The sequence below is a fragment of the Lagenorhynchus albirostris genome, chromosome 14 (genome assembly GCF_949774975.1).
Source record: "Lagenorhynchus albirostris chromosome 14, mLagAlb1.1, whole genome shotgun sequence".
NCBI classification, from domain to species: Eukaryota; Metazoa; Chordata; class Mammalia; order Artiodactyla; family Delphinidae; genus Lagenorhynchus; species Lagenorhynchus albirostris.
The window spans coordinates 29,640,006-29,657,278 of record NC_083108.1 but is presented as its reverse complement, the minus strand read 5'-3'; the positions used below and the strand labels follow the sequence as shown (position 1 = coordinate 29,657,278).

General features: G+C 36.0%; 1 pseudogene; it reads left to right on the top strand.

The window, feature by feature from the left end:
* The first annotated feature begins 14,401 nt into the window (after positions 1–14,401).
* Positions 14,402–15,203, top strand: LOC132503960 (large ribosomal subunit protein uL2-like; annotated as a pseudogene).
* Positions 15,204–17,273: the final 2,070 nt, after the last annotated feature.

Below are 17,273 nucleotides of genomic sequence, written 5' to 3'. Positions count from 1 at the left end.
TCAGAGACCTCTGAGACAATATTAAGTGCAACAACATTTGAATTACAGGGGTCTCAGAAGAAGAAGAGGAAAACAAAGGGACTGAGAAAACATTTGAAGAGATTATAGTCAAAAACTTCCTTAATATGGGAAAGGAAATATTTAATAAAGTCCAGGAAGCACAGAGAGTCCCATACAGCAAAAATCCAAGGAGAAACATGCCAAAATGCATATTAATCAAACTATCAAAAATTAAATACAAAGAAAAAATATTAAAAGCAGCAAGGGAAAACCAACAAATAACACATAAGGGAATCCCCATAAAGTTAACAGCTGATCTTGCAGCAGAAACACTGCAAGCCAGAAGGGAGTGACAGTACATATTTAAAGTGATGAAGGAGAAAAACCTACAACCAAGATTACTCTACCCAGCAAGGATCTCTTTCAGATTTGACAGAGAAATTTAAAAGTTTACAAACAAGCAAAAGCTAAGAGAATTCAGCACCACCAAACCAGCTTTACAACAAATGCTAAAGGAACTTCTCTAGGCAGGAAACACAAAAGAAGGAAAAGACCTACAATAATAAGCCAAAAACAATTAATAAAATGGTAATAGGAACATACATAACAATAATTACTTTAAATATAAATGGATTAAAGGCTCCAACCAAAAGACATAGACTGGCTGAATGGATACAAAAACAAGACCCATATGTATGCTGTCTACAAGAGACCCACTTCAGACTTAGGGACACATACAGACTGAAAGTGAGGAGATGGAAAAAGTTATTCCATGCAAATGGAAATCAAAAGAAAGGTGGAGTAGCCATTCTCATACCAGACAAAATAGACTTTAAAACAAAGGCTATTAGAATAGAAAAAGACGGACACTACATAATGATCAAGGGATCAATCCAAGAAGAAGACATAACGATTGTAAATATTTATGCACACAACAAAGCAGCACCTCAATACATAAGGCAAATACTAACAGCCATCAAAGGGGAAATCAACAGTAACACAATCATAGTAGAGGACTTTAACACCTCACTTTCACCAATAGACCGATCATCCTAAATGAAAATAAGAAAGGAAACAGAAGCTTTAAATGATACATTAAACAAGATGGACTTAACTGATATTTATAAGACATTCCATCCAAAAAAAATAGAATACACATTCTTCTCAAGTGCTCATGGAACATTCTCCAGGATAGATCATATCTTGGGGCACAAGTCAAGCCTTGGTAAATATAAGAAAATTGAAATCATATCAAGTATCTTTTCTGACCACAATGCTATGAGACTAGATATCAATTACAGGAAAAAACCTATAAGAAATACAAACACATGGAGACTAAACAACACACTACTTAATAACAAAGAGATCACTGAAGAAATCAAAGAGGAAATAAAAAAATATCTAGAAACAAATGACAATGAAAACACAACAACCCAAAATCTATGGGATGCAGCAAAAGCATTTCTACGAGGGCAGTTTATAGCAATACGATCCTCCCTTAAGAAACAAGAAACATCTCAAATAAACAACCTAACATTACACCTAAAGCAATTAGAGAAAGAAGAACAAAAAAACCCCAAAAGTTAGCAGGAGGAAAGAAATAATAAAGAACAGAAAAGAAATAAATGAAAAAGCAATGAAGGAAACAGTAACAAAGATCAATAAAATTAAAAGCTGGTTCTTTGAGAAGATAAACAAAATTGATAAACAATTAGCCAGATTCATCAAGAAAGAAAGGGAGAAGAATCAAATCAATAGAATTAGAAATGAAGAAGTAACAACTGACGCTGCAGAAATACAAAGGATCATGAGAGATTACTACAAGCAACTATATGTCAATAAAATGGACAACCTGGAAGAAATGGACAAATTCTTAGAAATGCATAACCTGCTGAAACTGAACCAGCAAGAAATAGAAAATATAAACAGACCAAACACAAGCACTGAAGTTGAGACTGTGATTAAAAATCTCCCAACAAATAAAAGCCCCAGACCAGAAGGCTTCACAAGAGAATTCTACCAAACATTTATTGAAGAGCTAACACCTATCCTTCTCAAGCTCTTCCAAAGTATAGCAGAGGGAGGAACACTCCCAAACTCATTCTCCAAGACCATCATCACTCTGATAACAAAATCAGACAAAGATTTCACAAGGAAAGAAAACTACAGGCCAATACCACTGATGAACAGAGATGCAAAAATCCTCAGCAAAATACTAGCAAACAGAATCCAACAGCACACTAAAAGGATCATACATTATGATCAAGTGGGGTTTAACCCAGGAACGCAAGGATTCTTCAATAAACACAAATAAATCAATGTGATACACCATATTAACAAATTGAAGGAGAAAAAAATATGATCATCTCAATAAATGCAGAGAAAGCTTTTGACAAAATTCAACACCCATTTATGATAAAATCCCTCCAGAATGTAGGCATAGAGGGAACTTTCCTCAACATAATGAAGGCCATATATGACAAACCCACAGAAAACATCATTCTCAATGGTGAAAAATTGAAATCATTTTCACTAAGATCCGGAAAAAGACAAGGTTGTCCAATCTCACCACTGTTATTCACCATAGTTTTGGAAGTTTTAGCCACCACAATCAGAGAAGAACAAGAAATAAAAGGAATCAAAACTGGAAAAGAAGAAATAAAGCTGTCACTGTTTGCAGATCATATGATACTATACATAGAGAATCCTAAAGGTGCTACCAGAAATCAACTAGAGGTAATTGATGAATTTGTTAAAGTAGCAGGATACAAAATTAATGCACAGAAATCTCTTGCATTCCTATATACCAATGGTGAAAAATCTGAAAATGAAATTAAGAAAACACTCCTATTTACCATTGCAGGAAAAAGAATAAAATATCTAGGAATAAACCTACCTAAGGAGACAAAAGACCTGTATGCAGAAAATTATAAGACACTGATGAAAGAAATTAAAGATGATACAAACAGATGGAGAGATATACCATGTTCTTGGATTGGAAGAATCAACATTATGAAAATGAATATACTACCCAAAGAAATCTACAGATTCAATGCAATCCCTATCAAACTACCACTGGCATTTTTCACAGAACTAGAACAAAAAACTTCACAGCTTGCATGGAAACAAAAAAGACCCCGAATAGCCAAAGCAATCTTGAGAAAACAAAATGGAGCTGGAGGAATCAGGCTCTGTGACTTCAGAAGTTACCATAATCAAGACAGTATGGTACTGGCACAGAAACGGAAATATAGATCAATGGAACAGAATAGAAAACCCAGAGATAAACCCATGCACATATGGTCACCTTACGTTTGATAAAGGAGGCAAGAATATACAGTGGAGTAAAGAGAGCCTCTTCAATAAGTGGTGCTGGGCAAACTGGACAGCTACATGTAAAAGAATGAAATTAGAACACTCCCTAATACCATACACAAAAATAAACTCAAAATGGATTAAAACCTAAATGTAAGTCCAGACACCATCAAACTCTTAGAGGAAAACATAGGCGGAACACTCTAAGACATAAATCACAGCATGATTCTTTTTGACCCACCTCCTAGAGAAATGGAAATAAAACCAAAAATAAACAAATGGGACCTAATGAAACTTCAAAGCTTTTGCACCACAGAGGAAACCATACACAAGACAAAAAGACAACCCTCATAATGGGAGTAAATATTTGCAAATGAAGCAACTGACAAAGGATTAGTCTCCAAAATTTACAAGCAGCTCATGCAGCTCAACATTAAAATAACAAATAACCCAATCTAAAAATGGGCAGAAGACCTAAATAGACATTTCTACAAAGAAGATATACAGATTGCCAACAGACACATGAAAGAATGCTCAACATCATTAATCATTAGAGAAATGTAAATCAAAACTACAATGAGATATCATCTCACACCGGTCAGAATGGCCATCATCAAAAAATCTACAAGCAATAAATGCTGGAGAGGGTGTGGAGGAAAGGGAACCCTCTTGCACTGTTGGTGAGAATGTGAATTGATACAGCCATAATGGAGAACAGTATGGAGATTATTTAAAAATCTAAATATAGAACTACCATACGACCCAGCAATCCCACTACTGAGCATATACCTTGATAAAACCATAATTCAAAAAGAGTCATATACAAAAATATTCATTATCCCTCTATTTACAATGGTCAGGACATAGAAATAACCAATGTGTCCATCAACAGATGAATGGATAAAGAAGATGTGGCACATATATACAATGGAATATTACTCAGCAATAAAAAGGAATGAAATTGAGTTATTTGTAGTGAGGTGGACGGACCTAGAGACTGTCATACAGAGTGAAGTAAGTTAGAAAGAGGAAAACAAATACCATATGCTAAGTTAGAAAGAGAAAAACAAATGCCACATATATATGGAATATAAAAAAAATAAAATGGTCAGAAGAACCTAGGGGCAAGATGGGAATAAAGATGCAGACCTACTAGAGGATGGACTTCAAGGTACAGGGAGGGGGAAGGGTAAGCTGGGACAAAGTGAGAGAGTGGCATGACATGTATACACTACCACATGTAAAATAGGTTTCTAGTGAGAAGCAGCCACGTAGCACAGGGAGATCAGCTCGGTGCCTTTTGACCACCTAGATGGGTGGGTTGGGGAGAGTGGGAGGGAGAGAGATGCAAGAGGGAAAAGATATGGGAACATATGTACATGTATAACTGATTCACTTTGTTATAAAGCAGAAACTGACACACCATTGTAAAGCAATTATACCCTTATAAAGATGTTAAAAAAAAAACAACCTATGGGCAAGATGGGAATAAACGTGCAGACCTACTAGAGAATGGACTTGAGGATATGGGGAGTGGGGAGGGTAAGCTGGGACAATGTGAGAGAGTGACATGGACATGTATACACTAGGAAACGTAAAATAGATAGCTAGTGGGAAACAGCCGCATAGCACAGGGAGATCAGCTGGTTGCCTTGTGACCATCTAGAGGGGTGCGATAAGGAGGGTGGGAGAGAGGGAGATGCAAGAGGGAAGATATATGGGGACATATGTATATGTATAACTGGTTCACTTTGTTATAAAGCAGAAACTAACACACCATTGTAAACCAATTTTACTCCAATAAAGATGTTAAAAAAAATGAAAAATATGTGGAAAACCTACATAGCCATTTCTCCAAAGAAGCCATAGAGAGGGACAACAAACACATGAAAAGATGCTCAACATCACTAATTATTAGAGAAATGCAAATCAATACTACAATTAATTATAACCTCACACCAATCAGAATGGCCATCATGAAAAAATCTACAAACCTTAAATGCTGGAGAGGGTATGGAGAAAAGGGAAACCTCTTGCACTTTTGGTGGCAATGTAAATTGATACAGTCACTATGAAGAACAGTATAGAGATTCCTCAAAAAACCTAAAAGTACAATTTGCTTAAAAATTGACTCTAACATATTTGTAAAGAGATATATTCTCCAGAGGCAAAGAAAAGGTACGTAGTTTGGTACTATGGGAAGTTGTAATAACCAGCATACCAAATAAATGCTTGATTTACAGCACCAAAATGCCACCTGAAAGCTGGAAAAATCTACTATAAGTTTCAGAACTGTGTAACTTACTTACAGGAATTCATTTCAAAATGACTTTATGTATTCCATGTCACTGGCATAGACAAAAAAAAATTTTTTTTCAAGGATGAAAATGATATAATTTAAAAAGTTATAGAATTTCATCTATATACATATTTATATTATAATAAAACAAAATATTAAATTTCCCTCAGCAATCTACTTTTAAGAAAAATGAGTCCAAATTTAATGAAAATTTCCATAATAACCATAATCATAGCTTAGACTTCTAAAACTAGAGGAAACATAGTTCAGCCAGTTTGATTTTCCATTTTAAAGATGAAAAAAATTGAAAAGTGCAGTGATGTGCAAAATTGATGCACTGAGATAACAGATAATAAGGACAGAACTAAAACCCAGAATGCTCACTTCTTTTTCTCTCTCCTAATGATCACAAGCAAAGAGAGAAAACAGTTCTTGAGATTTAAGAACAAAATTCCTGTGTCCCTGAGTTCTTCAAATTATTATTCAATGAACTAAGCTATCTCTTCCATAAATGCACTGGCTCCTACAACCTCCAGTACTGCAGTCTTCTTGCACACTTCATTTGTTAAAAAATATCACGAATATTAAAAATTGACAGTTGCATACTTTGACCTATGTCTGAAGCAAGGTATGTTAGGAACAGTATAGTTCTATGAAGAATAGGAATATAGAGATAATTAAATCCTGGAGAACTTGTCTGCAGAGATTGAGATGCCCTCAGGCATTTGTTAACATCAGGCAAAATCACTAATTGTAGCTATACTATTTTTTGCATGGAAGGGCTTAGGACTAGTCTGGTGTGCTTTTCTATGCCTGAAATTTTATCAGAAAATGTGAAATCTTCAAAGAACTCTACAGGTATCATTTTACTTAAATGGAGTTACTTTCAACAAATCTAAAAAAGGAATGTATTTTCCCTATTAAATCAAATTAATCTCAGAGAGGGAGCAGTGAGAGGTGGCATGAAGCAAGATCTTAATTCCCTGCCTAGGAATTGAACCTTGGTAGCCTGGAACAAAACCAGGAATCCTAGCCACCAGACCAGCAAGGGCTAGAGGCTAGAAGCTATTTTTCCTTGGCTCTTGCCCCCAGTGAAAAATGCATTTCTCACAGAGACAAAACTGTAAAAACAGGTAAAAAGTTTATTATTAGAGTCACAGAACAACAAATGGGAGAGCACACAGAGAAACAGTTTGTTTAGTTAAGATAGAAGCAAGGCAGAGATGCACACCTGGAGAGAAAGGGTGTCGGTGTCCTCCCTAATGAGGAGGAGCACAGTAAAGAAGCAGTTAAGTCATTTATATAGGGCAGTTCTTTCAGGTCTTTGTCTTCCTTCTGGCCAATCATCTTGTTTTGTCTCCGTGACTAATTTGTTTCAGTACCTGACCCCTAGGTGCACACACACCTCCTAGCCAAGATGGATCTCAATGAAAAGGCATCTGGGAGAACCAAGACTCATTATGGCCTGGCATTGTCCCCTGATTTTTGACCCGCAAGGAGCTTCTCTGCGCATGCATAGTATCTCCCTTGCCTCAAGGAAGGGCGGGGGCGGGGGGAAGCGGTGTTCTCTTGATCCTTTACTCAAACAAGGTTTTGCTCCTTTTTGTTCTTGCTATGACTGTTGTCTTAAAGCGTCCACAAGAGACAAAGCTTGGCTATTTACCTTGTCTCTGTCATTGCTTCATTTCAGAGAGCAAACAGAAGGCTGATTTTAAATGTCTAACCTGAAGCCCACCTATCTTCTGTTTCAGGAAATGCAAACAGGAGGCTAGTTGTAAGTGTCTGGCCTGAAGCCCACTTTTTCCTGCCCCATGAAATATAAACAGAAGGCCAGTTGTAAATGTCCTACCTGGAGCCCATCTACCTCCTGCCTCAAAGTTGAATAGTGAGAGTGTTTTTTTCATTACCCTGCTTTATTTTTATTATTTTTATTCATTTCTTTTAACACACACACATTTAAAAAAAATAGAACAATAGGTGAATGTCTGAATTATTACATTCTGTAACAAAATTGGTTTTATTCTTTAATTTGATTCAAAAATCTGAAAGTTAGATAACTGCATATGAACAGTAATCTATTTAATTTGTATGTAACAAGTTTGGGAGAAATGCAGATAAGTTATCTTAAAATAAAAGATGAGGGCTTTGCTGGTGGTGTAGTGGTTAACAACCCACTTATCAATGCAGGGGACATGGGTTCAAGCCCTGGTCTGGCAAGATCCCATATGCCACGGAGCAACTAAGACCAAGCACTACAACTACTGAGCCTGCGCTCTAGAGCCCATGAGCCACAACTACTGAGCCCACATGCCTAGAGCCCATGCTCCATAACAAGAGAAGCCACCACAATAAGAAGTCCCTGCTGCACAATGAAGAGTGGCCCCCACTTGCTGCAACTAGAGAAAGCCCATGCACAGCAACAAAAGACCCAACACAGCCAAAAATAAAAATAAGATAAAATAAATAAAAATAAAAAAATAAAAGATGAAAGAGATTCCGTATTTGAAACATTTGTCACATTAGCTGACACACAGTGTATACTCCTTAAATATTAAAAAACAAATAGAAAGCAAAAACTTTATTTATATACATTAAGGCAGAGTCTTCAGATGCCAATATTTGTGTAGAACTCAATTTTATCCTAAATAAAAATCAAATAAACTCTATAATGTAAGCAGTGCCATGGCAAATTCTTACCATCAATTTTATTGAATTGTATTGCCAAAATTGGGTTGAGACAATAGATATTTTTTGATAGAAAATGTCACATATTATAGACTGATGCTTACATCTTACTTAATGCTAACATCTTAGCTTAAATGCTTAAGGGAAAGCAAACTAAATAGTACATCACAATGGAAAATAGAAAATATTTGAAATAAGTATAATATAAATATAGCACATCAAAACTTGTAGAGTCTAAATAGCATCATTTAGAAATGTTTTACACTTACATTTATAAGGGAGCAAAATTTGATACCCAAAAGTGTATCCTTTTGGCATGAGGATTAGTTTAGGCTGATTAATTTTAAGAAACAGGAGACCCAGGAAGTCTTTTTTTTAATCTCCTCCTTAACTACTTAAAATAATTTTGGTAAAGGGCTTGGTCCAGCAAGAGCACTATCACCACAGATATCTATAAAAAATATGGACTTGGTGTGGTAGGATAATTCAGTGGGGTCTAGAGATCAGACTCTGTTGCTTTGTGTCTTATTGTCTTTGCCTGGCACAGCAAACAATTTGCTTACCAAACATTTGTTATTTCATCTCCATATGAATCGCCTTCCTCTTCTGTGAAGTCCCAAGCCCCTACCCCTTTCTCCTTCTCTCAGATCGTATATAAACTTCAATTTTCTAACTTGTTCTTGAGTCTCATTTTTCTAATGGTACCCCCATATGCATGTAACAAATTTAATTTATTCCTGTTAATTTGTCTCTTGTCAATTTAATTATTAGGCTAGCCATAACCTAGAAAGGGTAGAGGAAAATTATTTCCTTCTCCAACATACTAAATGGTTTATATTTGAAAAAAAGAAACCAACATTTAATAAGCTAAATATCCAATTTGAGATATTTAAAAGAACAACTGTAAATAAAAGGGATTAAAACAGAGAAAGTAATAAATAAACTGCTATTGAAATTAAAATGGAGAGTCAACAAAATCAAAAGCAAACTTTTTTTGAAAAATCTACTGAAATAGATATAATTGACTGACAAAATTTACCAAAAATTTAGAAAAAATGATAATATGAAATAGTGAAAGAGTTCTTTAAAAATATACAAAAATATAAATTTGAAAATGTAAATTAAGTAGAAAATTTCCTTTTAAATATAACCTATGAAATTTTGGAAAAGTAGAAGTGTAAAACGCATCACAGTCTTATAACCATTAAAGATTTGAATCACTTGTGAAAAGTTAATCAGCATCAATATATAAAAGACTCAAAGTAATTTGCAGATGGTTCTACCTCATAATTATGAAGTAATCCCAATATTATATAAACTCTTCCAGAAAATACAGAGACTGTCTTGTATCTCATGTTCTCAAGAATTAGATGCTTGACTAAATAAAATCAGCAGAACAAACTGTGTAACTAAATTTGTAATATTATTATCCTCCCAGGTAGTCTGCAGTGAGAGAATTCCAGGCTGGAACAGGCATCTCATAAAAGAAGGTTGTGCTTCCATGTGCTCCTCAGATTATAACCTGGGCACTAAATCTTCCACCTCTGACTAATACAATCTGGTGTCATTGTCATCCTAAAAACATTTCAGAAATTGATTAGCTTTTGCTAACAGAAAAGATGCCAATACGTAGTGGCTAAAAACAAGTAAAATGTACATCTAAAGGAACTAGAAAAAGAGGAACAAGTAAGCCCAAATGTAGAAGAAGAAAGGAAATAATAAAGATCAGAGCAGAAATAAATACGAGACTAAAACACAATAGAAAATATTAATAAAACTTAGAGAATTTATTTAGAAATATAAACAAATCAATAAAGCTTTAACCAGATTCATCAAGATAAAAAGAGAGAGGACCAAATAATTACAATCAAAAATGAAAAAGAAGTTACAGCTGATACCAAAAAGGATCATAAGAGACTACTACAAACAATTATGCAACACACTGGACAACCTAGAAGAAATAGGTAAAGTCTTAGAAACATACAATTTTCAAAGACTGAATCATGAAGAAATAGAAAATCTGAATTGACCAATTACTAGTAAGAAAATTAAAACGGTAATAAAAAATCTCCCAACAAACAAAAGCTTAGGACCATACAGCTTCACTGGCAAATTCAAAAAAAAAAAAAAGAATCTAAAAATGATTTAATACCTATCCTTCTCAAACTCTTCTTAAAAATTGAAGAGGAGGGAAGCCTAAACATATTTTATGAAGTCAGCATTACTCTGATACCAAAACCAGACAAGAATATCACTAAAAAAGAATATTACAGGACAATATAACTGATGAACATAGATGCAAAAACCCTCAACAAAATATTAGGAAACAGAATCCAAATACAAATTAAAATAATCATATAACACAATCAAGTCAGATTTACTCCTGGGATGTAAGGATGATTCAAAAATATCAAATCAATCAATGTTATACACTATACTAATAAAAATGAAGGATACAATTTATATAATCATCTCAATAGATGCAGGAGAAGCATTTGACAAAATTCAACATTCATTTATGATAAAACTCTCAACAAAGTATAGAGGAAATATACATCAACATAATAAAGGCCATATGTAACAAACTCACAGCTAACATCATGCTTAGTGGTATAAAGCTGAAAGCTTTTCCTCCAAGGTGAGGAACAAGACAAAGATGCCTATTCTTGCCACTTTTATTCAACATACTGTTGGAAGTTTTAATCACAGTAAATAGACAAGGAGAAGAGGTAAAAGGCATCCAAATCAAAAATGAAGAAGCAAAACTGTCACTATCTGCAGATGGCATGATACTATATACAGAAAACCCTAAAGACTCTACCGACAAACTGTTAGGACTAATAAATGAACTCAGTAAAGTCTCAGGATACAAAATCAATATACAGAAATCTGTGGTATTTCTATACACTAATAAGAAACTATCAGACAGAAGAACAAGCCAAGTGTCCATTGGTGGATGAATTGGTAAAGAAGAGGTGATATACCCACACAAAGGAATATTACTCAGCTATAAAAAAGAATGAAATTCTGCCATCTGTCACAAGATGAATGGACCTTGAAGGTTTTATTATAAGTGAAATAAGTCAGACAGAGAAAGAAAAATACTATATAATATCTCTAATATGTGGAATCTAAAAAAAAAAACTACAAAAACTAACAAACTAAATAAAACAAAAAACAAACTCATAGATACAGAGAGAAGATTAGTGGTTATCAGAGGGAAAGGGAGTTGGGGGTTGAGCAAGATGGGTAAAGTTGGTCAACGAGGTGATGGTGATGGATGGCAACGAGGCTTGTGGCTGTGATCAACTTGTAGGATATACAAATGTCACATTATAATAATGTACACTTGAAACTAATATAATTTTTAAAATGCTTATTACAGGATTCTTGCCTTTGATAATTTTACAATATAATGGGAAAATCAACCTTAACAAACTTAAATATTAAACTCTCATATGTTTGACATATAACTCAGACCTGCTGTATTACTGATTCCTGCTTTCTTAAAAACATGTCATGAAAAAATTTTAAGTTTCTTGTATAGGCCCATTTGTCATGTTTGTTTCTAGAAACAAAGAAAATTTTAATATAGTTTACTTCTCATTAAAGAAGAAATATTTAAAGTCTTATTTTTGAATTGATAATAAAGGCTAAAATTTAAAAATGGTTAGGCTTACTGTTTGGCTTGTTGTAGGCAAAAGCAAACACATTTAAAAAAAGGCAAGAAAACAAAGGAAAGTTTCAATAATCTTTAAAATTTCAAATAAGTTTGGAGAGATGTATGTACTTCCATTTCCATCAGCCATGACATTATTTCACTGTAGGTTGATGTATGTTTTAATTGATTTGTGATATGAACAACTTCTGCATCTTTGTAAACAACATCTATGTCTTAAATTTACAAAAATGAGTCACATAAATAAATATTTTGTGTCCAAACAAGCAGTATTATCTTTCATGATACTGTGTGTAGAATGCGTGCCTTTTTTGGTTTGAGTCAGCTCAGCTAAAGGGAATGGTCCAGATAGCCTCCCTCTCATGTCAGCTGGCAGGCTGGTTGAGCTGCAGAACCTCAGCTGGGTTTTCTTCTCTCGGCTCTACATAATCTCTTCTCTTGCAGGAAGCTTGCTCTGCTTTGACACATGGTAGTCTCTTGGTTCCAAAAAACAGAAAAAGACTGATAAAGACTTCTTGTGAAAAAATTTTCAACTCTTATTGGCCAAAACAACTTGCAAATCCACTCCAGATTCAGTGTGGGAGGGCACTACCAAAGGGCACTGGTAGGGGGAGAAGAATTTATGTAAAATATTTATACCAGTAGCAAAACAGATAATATTATTGATTTAAGATTTTTAGTAGGGCTGGTGTACTGAATAAAAATCCAATCTCCAGCCAAGAGTGTTCTGCACATAGTCAAAGTTGGGCATGTTGATATTATACCATCTATTTCAATTTAATTCAATCAGTTCACTAACGTTCTCTATGTGCTCTGATACATACAAGAAAAGGTTAAATGTGTTTATGGTACTCACTGCACCTGAAATTCAGTTGGGAGAAGACACCACCATTTGAAAAATTAAAAAATCTCATAAGTCATTCATTGTGCAGCCAGCTTAAAGGAAGAGACCACAGATTCAACAAAAACTCACAGGAAGGGAAGCGGTCTTAGGCATTAAGGTGAATGGACAGAAAATACTTGTTTAAAGAGGTGGCACTTGAGCCTGGAAGAATAAGTAGAATTTTTCTAGAGAAGTGAGAAGTCAAAGGCTTGCCTGGTGAAAAGATCAAAAAAGTAAAAGTTGTGAAAGTGGGAATGATCTTGTCATGAGCTGGGGATTTTTAGTAAACTGCTCTGACATACAATGAAGAGGTGAGTGGGAGCACAACTGGTTTGTGTTGGGTTATAGAAGACCAGGCTCTCTAGTGTCTGGGAATATCAGCTACACTAGAATTGATGCTATAGGTCAGAACCTAACCACTGCTCCTCTTCCCTAGGTTTTTGTTTAACTATTTTAACCAAGGCATCAAGGAACTAAGAAGCTTGAAGATGTAGGTAGTAACAGAGTTGTGTAAAAGAGTTTACTTCTAATTAGGTGATACTTAGCAGAATCTAAGCTACATGAATTCTTTGCCACATCTCACAGAGTGCTAGATTGTGAGATGATGTATGCAAAACAGATGTTTTACACAAATCATGTTCTATATTGCTATAATACTTCTGCTCCCACATTCTGTGCAGGGATACCCCTCTGTGAAACTTCTCCTGTTTGCTGGCTGCTGTTTGGAGAGATGTCCATCTTAGGGCCAATGAGGTATACCTAGAAGGTCATATCAAGGAGAAAAAAAATGTGATGCTTACTCTACAGGGCCCCTTAATTAGGACTATGGTTTGTGAAGTTGACACTCAAAATGGACTCAGGTGTGACAGCAGACAAAACCGTAGGACATGCTCACAACAAAAGTCATTATGGAAGATAATGTCAAAGTTGAGGAGATGATAACCACCTTAAAATGTAGTAAATAGCACAAAGAAGATGAGTAATGAAAATATGCCTTTAGACTTGATAATTAGGAAAGCAGCATGAATTTGTGATAACACAGCTTATGATAGTCATGGAGGACTGTATGTAATAGTGAGGATTTGAATAAAGTATATAAAGTGATTAGTGTTTCCTCAGAAAGAGGTGAGAACATTTTTGATTGGGGAATAGTGTAAGCAAAAATCCTGAGAAATGGATTAGAAAGACTGAAGAGATGGAGAAGATAAAAGAGGTGGTAGAGGAGGAAATAAATTCAAATCTTATAATCAAGTTAGTTAATATTAATAAGTCTTTAGTGAAGAATGAAAATATTTGAATATCAAGAAAGATCATAATTAAGAAAGCATGATATTTTTTCTTAAAAATGTATGAAGTTAGTCAAAATGTCCAACTAAGCAGGATAAATATCTATAAAATGTTACTTTCTGTTATAAGCATTTTGTTTCACATCACTGCCCTCTTATGTTCTGATTTTAGTTGAATGAATATTTAGAGATAAATGTCATTTACAATTATTCTAGCCTGCTCTTTTGGCTGCACTCAAAAGCAGACTGCCATGATGGGCCGCGTGATCCCTAGGCAGAGAAAGGGTGCCGGCGCCGTGTTTCACGTGTGTGTGAACCACCAAAAGGGCATCACGTGTCTGCAAGCTGTGGACTTCGCCAAGTGACACGGCTACATCAAGGACATCGTGAAGGACATCATCTGTTACCCGGGTTGCTGTGTGCCCCTTGCCAAGGTGGTCTTCCAGGATCCGTACAGTTTTAAGAAGCGGATGGAGCTGTTCATTGCTGCCGAGGGCATCCACACTGGCCAGTTCTTGTACTATGGCAAGAACGCCCAGCTCAACATCGGCAATATGCTGCTGGTGGGCACCATGCCCGAAGGCACCATCGTATATTGTCTGGAGGAGAAGCCTGGTGATCGGGGCATGCTGGCCAGAGCCTCTGGGAACTATGCAATTGTCATCTCCCACAACCCTAAGACAAAGAAGACCAGAGTGAAACTGCCCTTGGGCTCCAAGAAGGTCATCTCCTCCATCAACAGAGCTGTTGTCAGTGTGGTGGCTGGAGGTGGCCACGTTGACAAGCCCATTCTGAAGGCGAGCTCTGCCTACCACAAGTATAAGGCAAAGAAGAATTGTTGGCCATGCATATGGGGTGTGGCCATGAACCCTGTTGAGCATCCCTTCAGAGGTGGCAACAACCAGCACATTGGCAAACCCTCTACCATCTGCAGAGATGCCCCTGCTGGCCGGAAAGTGGGTCTCATTTTTGCCTGCTGGACTGGGTGTCTCTGGGGAACCCAGACTGTGCAGGAGAAAGAGAATTAGGGCTGGGGGCTCAATAAAGCTTGTCTTTTTCACACACACGCAAAAATTATTCTAGCCTGTTTTTACTTGTTCTTATGCAGCTTTTGTAAGGAACACCTTTATTCCATTTGAAACTGTCAAACTTTCAGTCATGGAAGCAATTTGAAATCCTAGAATTTGATGATATCATCCCATCAAACCCTCTGTCTTCTCAGAAGAACAAAATCTAACCTTCCCAGAGTAACAAGGCTCAAAACAGTATTCTGAGATATTCTTATTTCCCCATCTCTAAAGCTAACAAACAACACCTTATTGTTCACATAATCAGGAATTGCAGTTTTTTCTTGCTTTATTAAAGCAATTCAACCATCTCAGTTTATTCTTAGTCTCCTCTATAGAAGAAAAAAGTTATTTGGACAAAAATTTAGTGGCCTTTCTCCTCCTTTTCTAGTCCACAGGCATTCAAAATACCTGAATATTTAAAAGTTTGCAACCAAGATGAAGAGGAAACTTGGTATTTTTTTAGCTTCTTTTGTATTTTGCCATTTATTTACAGAATGAATTATTGGACTTAAATTGTCTTCCCCTTTTCCAGCTTTTTTTTTTCTTTGTGGTACGTGGGCCTCTCACTGCTGTGGTCTCTCCCATTGCAGAGCACATGCTCCAGATGCACAGGCTCAGCGGCCACGGCTCACGGGCCCAGCCCCTCCGCGGCACGTGGGATCTTCCCGGACCGGGGCACGAACCCATGTCCCCTGCATCGGCAAGCGGACTCTCAACCACTGCTCCACCAGGGAAGCCCCAGCTTTTTTTTAAACATCTTTATTGGAATATAATTTACTTAAAATGGTGTGTTAGCTTCTGCTGTATAACAAAGTGAAATAGACATACAGATACATATATCCCCCTATCTCCTCCCTCTTGCTTCTCCCTCCCACCCTCCCTATCCCACCCCTCTAGGTGGACACAAAGCACGGAGCTGATCTCCCTGTGCTATATGGCTGCTTCCTATCAGCTATTTATTTTACATTTGGTAATGTATATATGTCCATGCCACTCTCTCACTTTGTCCCAGTTTACACTTACCCTTCCCCGTGTCCTCAAGTCCATTCTCTACATCTCCATCTTTATTCCTATCCTGCCCCTAGGTTCTTCAGAAGCATTTTTTTTAATATTCCATATGTATGTGTTAGCATACATATTTGTTTTTCTCTTTCTGACTTAATTCACTCTGTATGACAGTCTCTAGGTCCATCTACCTCACTACAAATAACTCAATTTCATTTCTTTTTATGGCTGAGTAATGTTCCATTGTATATATGTGCCACATCCTCTTTATCCATTCATCTGTTGATGGACACTTACGTTGCTTCCATGTCATGTCTATTGTAATTAGTGCTGCAATGAACATTGTGGTACAGGACTCTTTTTGAATTATGGTTTTCTCAGGGTATATGCCCAGTAGTGGGATTTCTGGGTTGTATGATAGTTCTATTTTTAGTTTTTTAAGGAACCTCCATACTGTTCTCTATAGTGGCTGTACCAATTTACATTCCCACCCACAGTGCAAGAGGGTTCCCTTTTCTCCACACCCTCTCAAGCATTTTTTGTTTGTAGATTTTTTGATGATGGCCATTCTGACCAGTTTGTGGTGATACCTCATTGTAGTTTTGATTTGCATTTCTCTAATGCTTAGTGATGTTGAGCGTCTTTTCATGTGTTAGTTGGCAATCTGTATATCTTTGGAGAAATGTCTATTTAGGTCTTCTACCCATTTTTGGATTGGGGTTTTTTTTTATTGATATTGAGCTGTATGAGCTTCAGCAAATTCAATTTTAATCCAACTTGTAGTGTGACTTCAAAAAAAGCTAAATAAATTTATATAAATTTAGTTTACATTAGAATAAGTGTAAAAGTGGCTAGAATAAGTGATAAAAAAAGTGTTGCTTTTTTCTACATATGAGTATTAAATTCAATTTTTAGTGCCGTGGTTTATAAGCATAATGGTCATGGAAAATTACAAAGATGTTAAAAGACTGGAAAAGATGCCATAAATGAAATAATGAGGTCAGTGGAGATCAAGATGGCAGATTAGAAGGGTATGGTGCTCACCTTTCCC